Here is a 16,910-nt window from a genome sequence, read left to right as displayed (position 1 = left end):
TCCTCATTTAAGTGAACGCATGAATGAATTTGCTATAGATATGAGTATACAAGTCTTATGGAGAAATTTATGAAATTGTTATGACAGATACCATACAACTGAAAATAACAAATGAATTGGACATAAGTCTTTTTAAAGTTTTGGAATGTATATGTTTATATTTTTAATCAACAGCAATAAACGGAGACAGCAAACTATATTTCGTTACTATCTTTCGTCATGTATTATCTTATATCCCACGCTATTATCTTTTTTCGCTCTTTGGAAAGAGACGATATTCAAAAAAAATAAAAGTACGTGCACTATTAAAACAACATAGTGAATGTACACGTGATTATTAACTTGAAAATGGAGCTCGAATATGTCCCTTACCGTGTGCTTCGATAACTTGTATAGAAGATGCAGAGATCTTGTGTTCGCCGTAAATGCGCCGCAGAAGTGCCAGCTGCTGCTCTCCCGATGGAGCTGTTATTGGTGTTGCCATATGTCCATCTTGATTGATACCAGTTTCTATTAATCCCCATATTTTGTCTCCGTCTCTTATCGCCTAAAGAGAAAATATAAAAATGTACAGTACCAAGTAATAGAAAAAACCCAATTCCTACAGAGAAAAAGGTCATAATTTTGTATATACCATAATAAGTCAATAAAAGATTTTACATTTATTTTGCTTTAACCTTTGTTTTCTTTTGTTAGCACACAAACATAATAACACGTTAATATTTACCTCCTTTATGGTATGTTGACATCAGCCGGTGATCAAACATTATTAATGTAATAGTTTTCGTTTACCGAGATGTCTTTATCAGATACATTTGGGAATGTTTAGAAAGAGTTTTGTAATTTTTTTGCACATGATATGGTTTTTTCCTTCTAAAACTGCGAAACAATTTCATTGTTAACAAAAACTCTAGAAAAATGTTTTAAAAAGTTTGAAAAGACAGTACATATGGATAAAACACAAGTAATCGACTTCATGTAAGGGGGTATGGCTGATATTCAAGTGTAGTGTTATGGTATCAGTGCAATAGGAACTGTTGAAAGCATAAACTACTTTTCCCTTGCCTTTACAACGAATGACTTATTCTCTAATGCTCAGCATAAAATTGCAAATAAGGACTAAAATCAGTTAATATTTTGATGTTAAACTTTTTGAAAATAAATTATTTGTAAAACAAAGATTGTATATATCTAATTGTTATGTGTACCAGATTTTATCATATGCCTCTGAAGGTTTATGATTTATGATCGCAGATGATACTGAACGTATGCATTTTGATTTTAAGAAATATATTTTGAATAAAAGACTTATTACATTATGATCACCTTTAATATTAAACGTGACTGTCACTGAAATTAGAAATAAATGAGAATATAATTAAGTACTTCATGCATTTAACATTAATATTTGAAACTTTTAAAATACTTGCTTAAAATCTAAAGTAGCAGAATTTGATACTGACGCCTATATACTTTACGTAGTGCGATAATTCACTTAGAAGCCGTAATTAAGGTGTTTTAATGTGAACAATGCTTTTTGATGTAAGGATTTTCTGCTATGCAGAATTGTCCAGATTCATGATATGTTACTACGACTCGTAATTTGTTCAAACAGAGTACGAAGGATGTATATATAGCTATCTTGAACAAAACTGCAGAAAACTCATCAAAGTTACCTTTTTGTACAGCATGGGCAACTTCAAAGGTATTTTCATTCTAGATGAATACTTTTAAAAAATTGGCAATGCTGACATATAGAGTATGTCTTATTACTAGAAAAAGTGAAAACAAGACGAATATTACATCTAAGGTAGTAAAAACTATTTGACATTGAGCAAATTATTAATTTATAACTATTCACGAAACATTATTCATCTCTGTTAAAAAGCGTGCAACGTTTCAGTAACACTAGAAAATCTATGCGTAATTTATGGGAGTTTGTTCATATGGGTTTCATAATTGTTTTTGTTTTAGATTAATATCATTATATTAATTTCAGTTGAACAAGTTTAAAGTCTTGCACAGTAACTATATAAACCATCCAAAAGTTTACAATTACATCGGATCCCCTGACCATTTTGTCAATGCCACCATTGCTTTGGAAATCGCCCTAATTTGTTTACAGGCTAAACAATGTACCTGTTAACAACGCCCCTCCCCCTCCCCCCACGTACAATGTTCAATTTCATCCGTGGCTGTCGCGTATATTTTTCAAAATAGTTATTATTATTATTATTCAGAATGACACCCGCATGATCATGCCATTATATGAATTTGCTATTTGTACTTCGGGAAGGCATATTTAATAAGCATCAAATTAAATAACATGATCAATATTGTTTTCAACACTTGCAAGTCGAGTCACATCACTGTTATATTTGGCCTCGTCAATTTAAGGAAATGTCAGCAACTCATAATAATCACCAAAGTATTCACATCATTCCTTAATCTTTGTCCTGTTCTTCTTTTGGTCTTTTTCTCTTACATGGTGCATATTATGAAGTTTACCTACCTATCACCCAGATACCGTGTAAACCTATAGCGAAATAATAGCTCATAGCGCTCACTTGAAATCGTGACATCAGAAAAGAGAGCGTAGCAAGGAACTATTTTTATTAAGCCGTGAAACGTTATAAAGAATTTTGGTCTACTTAAATGTCATTTTAAAAGAGCACTTAAACTTGATAACTTATTATTAGCACAAGATAACATTAAAATTCCTTTTCCTAGTAAATATTTTTGTGCCTAATGACTCTTTATTGATGTCTGGTTTGATATTATATTAAATGATTTACTTTTAAGCTCTAAAATGTCAATATCTATTGAACTCATAAAATGCATCGAGATTATGAAGCTGAACCAAATTAATTTGAATACTTACGTCTTGTAATTGTTTCATTATAACTATTCCACATCCTTCTCCTCTTGTGTAACCATCTGCTTTTGAAGAAAATGAATGGCATTGACCACTGGGTGATATCATTCTCGCATTTGCTAAGGACACAAAGATTCTTGGATCAAGAATGAGGTTCACGCCTCCACAGATTGCCATTTTGCATTCACCTGTAGCAGCAGAGGGGGCGAATCGGACATTTTGTCCAATCGTTATTTTGCTTAATTATTACTTTCTGCAACTCAACGATCTAGTGTCGTCAGCGCCTGGTAAAAAAAAAACGACGACGTCGTTGGGGGATCGTCGCGTCGTCATTTGGTTTAATTAACACCTTCTGCGCGCCGATCCCCAGCGTCGTCAGCGTCCGGTAAGCACATCGACGACCGCGTCGATGTCATCGCCCCCCCTGCTGCTAAGTGGTTATTTACAATGAAAATTATTTACAACTAACCGAATATTTGGTCAAGTCCGATACGATATCGTGTCCGAGGATCATGTAAATTTATCGTTACGAATCCATGTGGGGTCGACTGAGCATGACTAAAAAAGTTTCGAAAAACATTAAAGTCCATGTCACCGCCGCACCATGTCTGCCAAATATTTCGTAGCGTGTGTGTATCAACGCCGTTGAACACAGCAAGAATATTACAGTTGTCTCTAATTACTTTTGGAATCTGAGTGTATCGTTGAGTGACATATATCACGTCAGTGTTTTTATGCCTGCCTCTGGAAAATATTCTAGCTGGGTTTTTTTGATTGTCTAACATAACATCATCGTACACGACTAGATTGTTAACGTCGCCATCAATATCATCAATACCCGGTGCATCATTGATATCCGTAATAAACTCAATAACATTTTTTTTAGCGATCGCTGATGCATTCTCGTTGAAATCTTTCAGCACCTCGTAGCATCGTTGATCATCTACGCTAGGAGCAACCAAATACAACTTATCCCACTTCATCCATCTCATTATTAAATTGAGTAACAATTGCGTCTTGCCGGATCCAGATGGTCCGATGATAATCATCCGGATCGAGTTTGGTAACGCTGCAACATGCTTAACTGGTTCTCTTGTTTTAGTCGCCGAAAAATCAATTATATTCATATCTCTATACATAAATTATGGATCTATATTGTGTGAAGTGTAGAGTACGTACTGGCACAAATGATATGACAACCGCTACAACAAGAAATAACAGATCGGCCCTTACTGGCAAGTGTGTACAATGCGGTACAAAGAAATTTAGATTTATTTCTATTAGACCCGGAGATGTTTTAAAAAAAAGCGAGGAGGTGACATCGCAGCCAAATTGGCAAAACTCCCCGGAACACCGTGGGCAAAGTATCCAGGAGAAAAGCACCTCCCAGGATATAGCTACTGTGGTCCCGGAACACGATTAGATATCAGACTCGATGGTCAAAATCAGCCCCGGCCCGGTGAGTACCCAATAAACGCTATCGATAAGGCGTGTCATGCTCATGATGTTGCTTACAAAAGTAGCGATCTGCAACAGCGTCATATCGCGGATGTAAAATTAATTCACGCGCTAAATGCTATTCCTGATAAATCCGTCAAAGAAAAATTGGCCTCATGGTTGGTAAAATCGGCTATGAAAGGTAAATTAATGATTGGAAGCGGAGCTTCTGGCGCTGGTAATTGAAAACGATAGCGTTTATAATAACAACATGGAATCCATCTATTATTCTCCGAGAGGATACTGGAAGGGGAAGGCCGCAATTGGTAAGCTTGCAAGCGCTGCAAAGGTAACAAAGACCACTGCGGCTAATTGGTTATCCAAACAGGCTATATGGCAAATCTATCTACCACCGCCTAAACAAATCAACTTCTCGCGCTTTGATGTCAGCGTACCTAATGAAGTTCATCAGGCTGATATACTATTTTTGCCGCATGACAACGGTTACAAATACGCGCTAACCGTAGTTGATGTTGCGAGTCGATACAAACAAGCGGAGCCGTTAAAAACAAAGTCAGCAACTGAAGTAGCCGCTGCGTTTGAAAGAATTTATCGAAGAGGCCCTCTGCGCTGGCCAAATCTATTACAAGTTGATCCCGGTAGTGAATTTCGCGGTGCTGTTTTATCAACGCTGAAACATCATAGCGTCGCGATACGACGAGGTCATACTGCGCTACATCGTGATCAGGCAATTGTTGAACGATTCAATCGGACTCTCGCTGAACGGTTATTTGGATATCAATACGCGAAGGAATTCATTCAAGAAAAACGATCTCGTGAATGGGTCAAAAGGTTGCCAGGTGTAATTGCAGCGTTAAATAACGAGATTACCCGAGTAATCAACATGAAGCCCAGCGACGCGATTAAATACGAGTATATACCCGGAAAATTAAAAATAAATAGCGTTTCTAAGCCGATTCTTGGCGATGTCACTGTTAGATATCTATATGAACCAGGAGAGCTTGAAGGCGGTAAAAAAAGGGCTACCGATCCTATTTGGAGTGTTACCACACATAACATATCAACGATAACACGATCAACTGGTAGACCACCGATCTATAGACTGGATTCAACTGCTCCTCAGCGCGGATTTACACGCGAGCAACTACAAGTGATACCTAACGATACTCAATTACCCCCACGTGGTCTTAACTAGCGCCGTTGCGTCTATTGCACTCAAGACAGGTCAACCTCACATTGTTTTTGACATGACCGAGACTGTTATCGATCCTATCCACGGTAAATTGGCGAGTGTCTTTATCCGAATAACGCCAACTCATTATACAATTGCAACTCGCGCAGTGATTATTCTGTTGTTGTCGTAGCGAGATTATTAATTCGGCATCAATATCAAAACGCCGCTGTTTTTTTTTATCCTGTTGGCGGTAACCCGAGAGTTTTCTATCAATGACGCTTGCATCGATGGTGACTTTGTCGCCGGCTTCGTCAGTGACTCCGTCATCGGCTCCGTCAATAACAATTCTTCGAAGCTGATTTATCCTTCGTACTCTGGACACTGCAAGATAGACTAGATTTGACCATTCGATGCGATTATCAACTATCCAAACAATTGTGTCCGTGATGGTTAGTCCCTGCGAGGAATGTATTGTTGTTGCGTATCCTAGCGTCCACGGGGATTTATCAGCACGTAGCGCGTCCTCGACGACGCTGATATCAACGAGCACGATATCATTCAGCACGAGAATTTGTTTTTTTGTCCCCGACGCTGTCGGGCCTGGAATTTCAACTTCAATGTTCTGCCGCCGTGTGTCCGCGGGTCTATAACATAACGGCACTGGACGCGTTGGAAACTTTTCCTTATGCAACGTAAACAACTTCCGCTGAAGTGTGTCTCTGACTATCTTTCTACTCGCTACAATCAAATCGTTTGGTCTCCATGTTTCCCAGAATTCATTTAACGGCGTTTCCGGAATCACCTCGCGAATTATTTCACATTGAATTCTATCCGGCTGTAATCTGATTAATTTCTTAACCTCGCGCAGTTGTTCATCAAGTGCTCGGTAATCAGTATCGGTTTCTTCATAATAGTCCACAAAACCCTTTAACCAATCATGTGGACCCTCGCCGACAAATGGTGGTGTTTGGCCATGGTCCCCACACATGATTACTGCTGTATTCGCGCGCAGCAACCACTCAAGAAACATTTGTAAAGTATCTAACGAAACAGTACATATCTCATCCCAGATGATAATGTCGGGAATAAATTTTTCACCCATTCGATCAGGAGTCCACTCACCGCCGCTGTATCGAAAAAAGCTGTGATAAGTAACGGCGTCAACATTTCGTTGTTTTATCTCTCGCGTTAGTCTATGGGTCGGTGTAAGCACGATTATACTTGCCCGCGTTCGGAATAATTCAATTGCCCGAGTCGTCTTTCCAGACCCGCCACAGCCGCTTAAATAAACCGTCTTGTGTCTACAAATTGGATCAGAACACGGTGGTGCATTAGACCATTCCGATAATTTATCACCGCGTAGGTAATTGTTCTCAACGATGACATTTGCTGATGGTGAATAATCGCGTCGTATTTCTTCTTTAATTCTCCATGTACCCCAACTCTCGTCCGGACTAGTAAACTCGGCTATGTTTTTCTTATACTTTACGTCTATATAAAATGAATCAACGGCTACTCTAACCGCGGTATCGGGGAATCTATTTATCATCGAGAATAAATTGATAGCGGCGTAACCCAGCATAGACGCCCTCAAATGTGGATACGCGGGGCTGTCTCCATCGCTGTAGGAAACAACTGTACCCAACTTTGTTCCATTGGACAAGAAAGCTGTTTTGCAGTTCACGTATCTATTTTTCGCCACTGCGTCCTTGATTACGAAATCATATTCTGCGTCATCTATAATCAGCCGTGAGCAATATCGTTTGTAGTCGCAGTTTTTTCCACCTTGTGTGAACTTACCAATTATTCGTCTACCGAGATCTTTTGCCTCGTGGTTTCGTTGGTTGAATATCCTCCTGGACCATTCGATGATATATTCCTCGTCGGCATCAATGTTTTTTCTGGACTCGTCAATTATGCTATCTAGACGCTCCGGTTCTGGTAACCAGACTTCAGTCTGCGCCCGGTATGATATAATCGCGTCACTGACAATCAACGAAACTAGCATGCTACAATCAATCATATACCGTAGCAGCGCTATTGGCAGCCACTTCTTTTCAGCTATGTGTCTACCGATCCAAATATAGCTACAGCGATGGAGTCCTGCCGCGAATTCAAATGATACTATGCGAGCGAATCCCGTTAAATCAAAATCAGGCAGTGGTCCATTAATAGCAACACGAGTCATTTCATGTCTGGGGTGTCCAAATCGTTTGAAATACTCAGCGGCGGATCCATACCCGAGAAAACTCGCTGGATAACAGGCAACCATATCAACCGAGATCATAGCGTCGCGGTTGTATTCAGTGTTCCATAGTCCACCGTGATAGTATTCCAAACAACTGGATTGTACATCTGGTAAAAATTCCTTGCGCGTTGGTCTCCACGCATTTTTCCTCGCTGCAACATGAGCTACAACCGATGGAATCGTAAAACAATTTGTTAGCAGTTGTTCATCATGCTCTTCAAATTCCATGGCGGTTTTTTTCATCCTGTTGTGAAATGCTTCAGTGCGATATAATTCGCCGTTTGGTCTTACAAACTGATCAAAGGTATCCGCATCGTTTTCAGCGCTGCGAAGTAACCACACTGATACAGGGTCGTTTTTACACAAGTAGGCAATAGCATCAAATAGTTTCCTCTCCGCGAGAAAACCATCCCGGGAGAATTGTTCTCCCAGGAATTCTTCGGGTATATACTTTACTGTTCTATCCCGTGGAAATATTGTGATCGCGGGCGTCCATGCGTGTTCGTTATGATCAATAATTTTGATTGGGGCTCCCTTCGATTTATACTTCGATTCGTATAATACTTCACCGGTTATCGTTGTAACGGTTATTGGAAATCTCAGCGATGTTTCTAATCTCGCTATGTCGCTGATGGTCGCCCCACGCTCTTTTACGGTTAGTTCCCACTGGTTGATTTTGCTACGTCGTAAATCAGTCAATTTGTTTCCTCGACACGCATTTGTAAAATGCTCTATTATTCGTTCTGCTACACAATTTATCCCCATTGACTGTCTCATTGGTTTCAGTTTTCCGATATCAGGTTTCTTATTTAATGGGTATATTCCATAAACAACTGCTGTTTCAGGATACGCTCGTTCATAGTATGGTTTGTCAATTCCGGTTAACAACCCCGGCTTGGAGTCGCGGCTGACAATGACTGTTTTCTTGTCGCTGAGAACCGGTTCAAATTTATCACGTATGATCCAATCGCCTGATTTCACCCGGACAATGAATTTTACTCTGAAGAAATATCTTTTACCGTCAAGTTGTGATATTATCGTTGCTGCGCGGTTGTCGTTCATGGTAGCATCAACAATGCCATCAATTCGAAATGTTGACCAACTGTGAGATGCGCCATCACGCTTGAATTCATTGATACAATCGCGTATTTTACTCAACAGGGTTTTATCGTTTATTAACGCTTTTGGTGTGTCCTTGAGGACTCTATCGAGATTAAACCTAATATTTTTCCGGGGTTTAATTGCTGCCAATCTCTCAAACTCATCCATATAATTAAAACAAGTATTTAAATGAAAGAATATAGTATAATGAATCACTGCAAATGGTTGATGATTGGGTCGACAACCCCGTGCAATAAATCATGTAGAGGTGAATTCTGCGGATACCATTTACAAAGCGTTCGTAATGGTTCTCTTGGCCCTCTCCCGTGCTTGGTTTGCCACGTCGGTGTAAGAGGAAAATCACAGTTGTGTATCAATTGTGGCGGAAAGCGATACAGGGAACTAAAACGCTATTATGACAAGCGAATTAAAAACGCCGTCATCAACCCCACCGCCGACTTCGTCATCAAAACCCCCCAAGACTACGTTGAAAGATTCATAATTAAACCAAATAATAAATTAGACAAGTAGTATTATTATACAAATGGACCAAGAATTTCAGCCGCATCCCCTGCTCGTCAATTACGAGGCATCTCGCGACGGTATTGTTAGAAATCGTAGACTGAAGAAGCCGGTTGGATGGAAAAACAATCACGGGTATTTAATGTTTACTGCTGGAGGGAAAAAATATCTCTGTCACAGAATCATCTATGAATGTTTCCACGGATTGATCAAAGATACTCTCGTTATTGATCACATTGATTCTAATTATCAAAATAATAGACTGTGTAATCTGCAAGCCATCTCTCAGAGTGAAAATAGTAAAAAAGGCCAAACTGGTAAATACTCAAAGAAAGTAAAACCCGTAAAGTCATTTGATACAACAACTCACGAGGAAAAAATATTTCAGTCGATGAATGAGGCAGGAAAATATTTTGACATTTGTATCGCCTCAATACAATTTGTTGCAGAACGAATATATCAAACAGCGATCTCAAAAAAGACGGGTCATAGAATTCGATTTTCATATATAACATCAAAGGGAGATAACTCGTTTTGTGATAGCGTCGCATGACAAGAGTTACGTCCCTTGAAGTCTAATTAATGTTGCGTCCCTTCAAGTCCAATTAATGTTGCGATTAATTAATCATTTTACGATGAAAACTAATGAAATACACGCTATTATCTAACAGCTGTATTCTTTTTTTTAATGTTTTATTTGAGTATTTGGTTTCATTTAAATGCCGTGAAACACCATTAATAAGTATTTAAGGATTCAAACGATTCAAGGGAATTCAAATTAACACACACCTTGTGACTGACGCCGCTGTATTATTCACTTTATATACAAGATGACTCGTTATAAGCCTGGGGCTTTCGAAAGCCAATTCAACTAATCAAAACTAACCCACGCTCTTGACCCGGGCGTGTGGTTGTCTTTTGTTCACAATCATGCAACCGGGTTAATTTAATTGGGTTGCTTTTGATTGGTTGAATTGGCCGTAGAGTTCCGCCCCGCCGTTTTATGTTTGTGCTGTCTTGTGCCGTCCCATCATCCATCAATCATTTCATTGTAAATATATTCATCCTTAATTAAGTACATGTAGTGATGTCCCCCAAGCATATCTTCTGGGCGGTCTACGATGACGTTTGTCACCCTAGGCCTCCCTCCCGGAGATGTATGCTTTGGGGTTCCAAGATGTGAATGTCCTTAATTAAGTATATGTATATGCCTGCAATCTGCCACAACACTCGAGTGGAGATCTACGGCATTGTACTGTCCATGTATGCCTGCAATCTGCCACAACACTCGAGTGGAGATCTACGGCATTGTACTGTCCATACAAAAAACGGGGTCAAAAATGGCCCCAATAATTTTATTAAAATTTTTGATATTAGAAATAAGATGTTTTATAAGAATAATGAATATCGAAGACATCAATAATATATTAACTGAGATTTCAAAATTAAAAAATCAAGGAATTGAATTATCTGATGGTCTCGACAGTGAAAAAATATTATCCGATTATGAGATTATTAACGAACAGTCGAAACGGGGGCGTTTTACCCTGGCCCGCGAGTATTTTTTTATAAAACGATTACAACATACGATTAATGAGAACCTGTACCACAATGACGCAAATGCATTCATTGGACTATTTACTGCCGTTGAAATAATACGAAAAAAACTCGGACGTGTTTATGAACGACGCCGGGAGATTTCTAGTAAGATCAAAAACATTAGAAGGATTATAGACGAAAACTCCGTGGAGCCCCCGATGGTACACTCGGCGGAAAATTAGAAAATTGCGGATCAATTTACAATAATGGTAGGTGAATCACTTACTACTCGGCTAGCCAGAGAGCGGCTAGCAGCGCTTAGAAAGTTTATACCGTTACGAGACAGAGTGAGAGAGAAACTTCAAACGCGACAACAAATGCAAACTGATTTTGCTGTTGGAAGTGAACAGTTATTTGCCCCGGTAACTAAAGCGACTAAGGATGTTACGGCGGCAACTGTACCCGTTCTTGGTGCGCTTGAAAAGATAGCGGCTCAGACCGAACAAACAAAAAGGTCTTTAGAAACACTTCCTGCAAAAATAGCGGCTGCTACAACACGGAGACCGCCACCACTCGCTATAACCGAACCACAAGAACCCTATGTTACAATGGCCGACGAAGAAGAACTAGGCGCTACTGCGAAAGAACCAGAAGAAGAAATACCAGAAGAAGAAATACCAGAAGAAGAAATACCGGAAGAAAAAGAGGGGAATATACCCCGTATTGTACTCAAGAAGAGCACAATAGATGAAATTAGAGGCTTCAGCAACAGGGAAGAATTAATTAATTTTACTGCCAACAATTTTGCTAAGAACATACGAGATAAGAAGCATATCAATAGCGGTTACGAGAAAAATATAAAGTCGTTAAAGGACTGGGCAAGAATAGTGTATTTAGCGAGTAAACATAAAGATGCATTACCACATCGTAGTAAATCCGATTACGACGCATTCCACAAGGAAGTTAAGAGTATAACACCAAAAAAAGGAAAAGGATACTCTGTTGGTAAAGAATCCTACGGCGTTACCTGTCCTAATAGTGTTCTCAGTGATATATCACGGCTGGAAGTACTAATCGGAGGAAAACGAGCCGGAAATAACTCTACGGAAATAATCAATGAGGCCGCTGATATTTGCAAGCGGTTATTTGCAGGCGGTATTATGGACATTAATGTATATCGAACGCTCATAGACGAACTCGTGGATGATTAATTGGAAAACTGGTGTTTTTAATAAGGATGATCATACACTACAACCATGATAAACCAGTACTCGTCTACGTGGTAAACTCGCGATTGCCTGTTTACCGCGCGTACTATGGAGATGGTCTCGGTAGCACCATTGCGGGGTTATTTACAAGAATGGCTCCAAAAGTAGCGCCGTTAGCCAAACAATTAGGAATGAAGGCTATTGATGTTATTCGTGATAAGGGTATTAGTGCCATTGGAGATGTTGCCGGAAGGGCGTTTTCAGCCGCGCGGGACAAACTAATGTCATTGGTGAAATTCAGGAGAAAAAAACAGAAACCACCGGTAATGCCATCAACGACAGTGATGCCTGCAAATGTCAGTAAAGTAATAAATAACGCCGTGGAAGAAAAATTAGAGTCGTTGGCGACGACTTCGCCATCCGCCGATGCGGCAACCAACGCGCTCATGAACGCGATAGCGGGGAGTGGTTTAAATTCAAAGAATTTACGACGAAAAAATCGCAATTGAAAACATCAACATGATAAATAATAGAATGTTTGCGCGTACCGCTGATCCCGCGTTTGATATGGATGCCCCAGTGCGCAGGGATGATTCTGTCCGTGATTATCAATATTATTCTTATTATGCAGCGCAACCCGACCTACGATCGCGAATTGAACTTCAGGTCCAAGATACCAGTAAATACTTTCTGCCGTGTGAAGCGTTTATCGAAATTGAGGGAGAACTCGTGACAAATGCCGCCGATAATACACCATACGCAGATGACCATCGTGTTCGAGTTGGCTTCGTCAACAACGGTATCATGGCGTTATTTGAGAGCGCCAGATATCTTATTGACGGGCGAGAAATTGAATCAATAGAACGCGAGGTTGATGTTGCAACGACGATAATTGGGTTGGCGAGATACTCGGATGATTATACAAGATCGGCGGGCCCATCTATGATGTTTGCGAAGGACACCACCAATAACGCTGACCATATTCAGTACATCAACGTGCTGGCGGAAAGAGATACCGCAACTGACCCACAGGCTGAAGCAGCCAATCCAGACCGCAGAGCAAGACCAGGTGCTAATTTTAATATTATAAAAAGCACCAACAATGATTACAATCTAGGATTCGCAGCACGAGTAGGAATGTTGCAAGGACCACGCCGACAGTTTTCATGCGCGATTCCTCTCCATCACATATTTGGATTCTGCAGAAATGTCAGAAAAGTTGTCTATGGGGCTAAGCATACAATCGCGCTGACGCGAAGGGGCGATGATAACAATGCAATATGGCATGCTGCTGGCGTCGCTGCCGGTAAAGTCATTTTAACTAAAATGGCATTGTGGATGCCGGTGCTGACTCCATCAGTTACCACGGAAGCACGATTGTTAGCATTTATGGAACAGGGAGGGAAATCGCTGTTGAGTTGGCTAACGGTAACAACTGATGCTAAAGAGGATAACGTCGCCGATACGTTTACATGGCACCTAGCATCAAAACAGGGTGTTTCAGCCCCGCGTCATATATTCATAGCGCTACAGAATAGGGAACGATTGGGTAATCAAGAACGCAGCCATATGATATTTGATCGATTAGGAGTCATGGAGGTTTCGCTGAGAATAAACGGACAACAGGAACCATCCGAGGATATACAGCTTAATTACGGTGATAACCATGTCGCACGTGTGTATCATCGATTGCTGTCATATATGGGTCGTGATCAAAACGTCGACACTGGTTTGCAAATATCACAACTTGATTTTAAAAACCTGTATCCGATTTATTACTTTTCGTTGGAACATCTTGATTTAACGAGACAATCCGTCGTTGATATACACTTCCGAGCTCGTATAGCCCCAGCTGGTGTTAATTACAGAGCGGTCGCTGTCATTCTCAGCGATAAATCAATGCTGCTAGAAGGTGTTGGTGGACGAATGAGAATCGTTGATGCGCCAGTGGAAAACATGTAATTGAAAGCACAAAACGCGTTTACAATAAAATGTCGTATAGTGTCGTCAGTGTAGAGTTGACTGATGGTCAAGTCAAGAAATTACGATCAAAGTCGGCTAAACAATGCGGGACCACAATAACGCTGAAGCCGTCACAGATGGCAGGTGGTAATCATAAGATATCGTTGACGGCGCGTCAAAGAAAACATTTCAATAATGCGATGAAGAATAAAAAGGGTGTTCAAATAGATTTCTCGGCCGCAGCGATCAAAGACATGGAAAAGACCGGTGGGATATTTCCGTTGTTAGCCGCGATTCCGGCATTGATTGCCGCGGCCGCACCAGCAGTGGCTAAGGCGGCGGCGTTAGGAGCCGTTGGTACCGCGGCGGGGATGGCATTGAAGAAGGCAACCGGGAAAGGCTACAAAAAAAAACGACCCGTGGCCGGAAAGGGTCTAAGACTACCGGGAACCCCGTATTCATGGTACTCGGGAAAGGGTCTAAGACTACCGGGAACCGTTTATTGACCCGGGGGTCAATGACTCCTATGTCTAATTTTGATTTAATAGACGCCGCGAACGCGCTAGCGATAAAAAACTTCAGAGGTGTTTTTATGAGGGATCAATTACCGGCGGCACCAAGGAATATTGAAACAGGCATAATTAACCTCGATGGGTCCTCCGGAGCGGGAACTCATTGGGTTGCATACGCGATTGATCCGCGTGCGATCGTCTATTTTGATTCATACGGGTTAGCCCCGCCGAAAGAGTTCATGCGGTATATCCGGGCGTGTTCAGCCCGGGCGTGTTCGGCCCGGGTTTTTTATTCCACGCTGCCAACACAGCAGTTAAGTGACCCACCGATATGTGGCCGCGAGGTATTGAACGTACTTGCGGCGATTTCATCATCGCGAAAACCACCTCATGTGGTTGTAAACGAATACACTAGTGGGGTCGTAGAAGCTCAACGGATTTTAGAGAATAACATTTACAATAATAATGATTGATATCTGGGGACGACCGGTTTCGGCGCTGAAAAAGCCCACGGAAACGCCCGCCACCGATGACATAAAAAAACTAATTGAGGATGAAATCGCTGATACGTTGAACTTAACCAGTGTTGACCCAGATGAAATAGTTGTATTTCAAGACCGCCAGGGTAAATTGAAATCCAGTAATGTGTCGCTGGATGACGTTTTAATACGACAGCGTGATACCGCCGAGGACACTATCGCGCTGTATACCAGCGACGGACGACTCAAACCGGGTGAATCCATCTTGACGATAAATGGAAAAATAAGTACACTTGGCGACAATTATATAACCATGTCAAATTCGTTAAAGGGTTTACGTAGTGAAATTAAATTATATGAAGAACGGATCGTGTTGACGCTAACGCATTTCGACGATGTGCAACACATTGTCAATAGTTTTTTTCGGGGACCCCCGACGGCAACCGAACCAAATCTTGCAACAATAACAAATGCTATTTCGGAACTTATGGCGCTGTCGGCCAATTTACCACCGTTGCGAAAAAATGTTAACAGGATCGATGACAACTTTGATAAATTCTTTGGTAAAAAAAATACCAAGCCGGATGAGATTACAATAACTATAAATGATATCACTGCGTATGGACAGAGAATAGAAACAATCAAAACTGATGTTGCAACGAACAAAAGGAGTGTAGACGTGCATGAACGGGAAATAGGAATAATCGGCGCTAATGTTGCAACGATCATAAATAATGTAGACTCGCATGGACGGAAAATAGAAACAATCAAAACTGATGTTACAACGATCATAAATAATATGAGCGCGCATACACAGGAAATAGGAACAATCAAAACTGATATTGAAGCGAACAAAAAGGGTGTGGACGCGCATACACAGGAAATAGGAACAATCAAAACTGATGTTGAAGCGAACAAAAAAAATGTAGACGCGTATTGGCGGGGAATAGGATTAATTAAAACTGATGTTGCAGCGAATAAAAAAGGTATAGACGTGCATACATATGAAATAGAAACAATCAAACTTGATGTTGCAGCGAACAAAAAAAGTATGACCGAGAATACACGGGAAATAGAAATAATCAAAACTAATGTTGCAGCGAACAAGAATAATATAGACGCGAGTTGGCGGGGAGTAGGAATAGTTATAACTGATGTTGAAGCGATTAAAGACAGACTACCGAGAATGGCAGAGCAACTCGAAAAAATAAAAACCCCTCATGAGAACATCATCAACACAGTATACACAATTCGGCATGGATCATTCGATTGGACTCCTACACAGAATACAGTAAATATTACCGCAACTGTTAAGGGCATTTATCGATTGACACTGGTTTCAATGATGCAGTTTAATATATTATCGTCGAGTTCATCCGGGTTTAACAATACAATATCAACAATTATAGACAAGAACGCAACTGAACAGTTTACAATTTATGCCGTTGATAGAAATCTAGCCGGGGCAAACATTACATGGTATGTGGAATTTGCAGCGAATCTAAGTAATTAAAAACACTAGCTCTTTTAAAATAAAAATGACCACCAAGGAAATTGAATCAGAGGTATCACCGACGTCACATCAATATCGATTCGATACCGCAAAAGAATTTTCCGCGAACTTGAAAACGCTTTCCGAACAATACCGTGCAAAAATAAAAAAATACCGCCGAAAAATAACCGCCATCGACGCGATCGTGTACTCGGTATCGGGTATAGTAGCTGGCGCCGGTGTTATTTTATCCACGGTGACCACGATAACCCCGATCGCTGTTCCAATCGCTATCTCCGCGATGACAACAGTTGCTGGAGTTGCCAACGCAATCACTAGG

General features: G+C 40.6%; 1 pseudogene across 1 annotated transcript in view; it reads right to left on the bottom strand.

The window, feature by feature from the left end:
• The window catches only part of LOC149779035 (uncharacterized), a 32,789-nt pseudogene that overhangs the window by 9,604 nt on the left and 6,275 nt on the right, over positions 1 to 16,910 (bottom strand). The window contains exons 5-6 of the transcript XR_016415548.1: positions 2,882 to 3,063; positions 373 to 547 (exon numbers count right to left, since the gene is read on the bottom strand). The product of XR_016415548.1 is annotated as an uncharacterized LOC149779035 (transcript). The remainder of the gene's footprint in view (positions 1 to 372; positions 548 to 2,881; positions 3,064 to 16,910) is intronic.

The sequence above is a fragment of the Sinohyriopsis cumingii genome, chromosome 17 (genome assembly GCF_028554795.1).
Source record: "Sinohyriopsis cumingii isolate HCF-2022 chromosome 17, ASM2855479v2, whole genome shotgun sequence".
In the NCBI taxonomy this organism is placed as follows: domain Eukaryota; kingdom Metazoa; phylum Mollusca; class Bivalvia; order Unionida; family Unionidae; genus Sinohyriopsis; species Sinohyriopsis cumingii.
The sequence above is the reverse complement of the archived record's forward strand: the minus strand, read 5'-3'. Positions and strand labels throughout refer to the sequence as shown.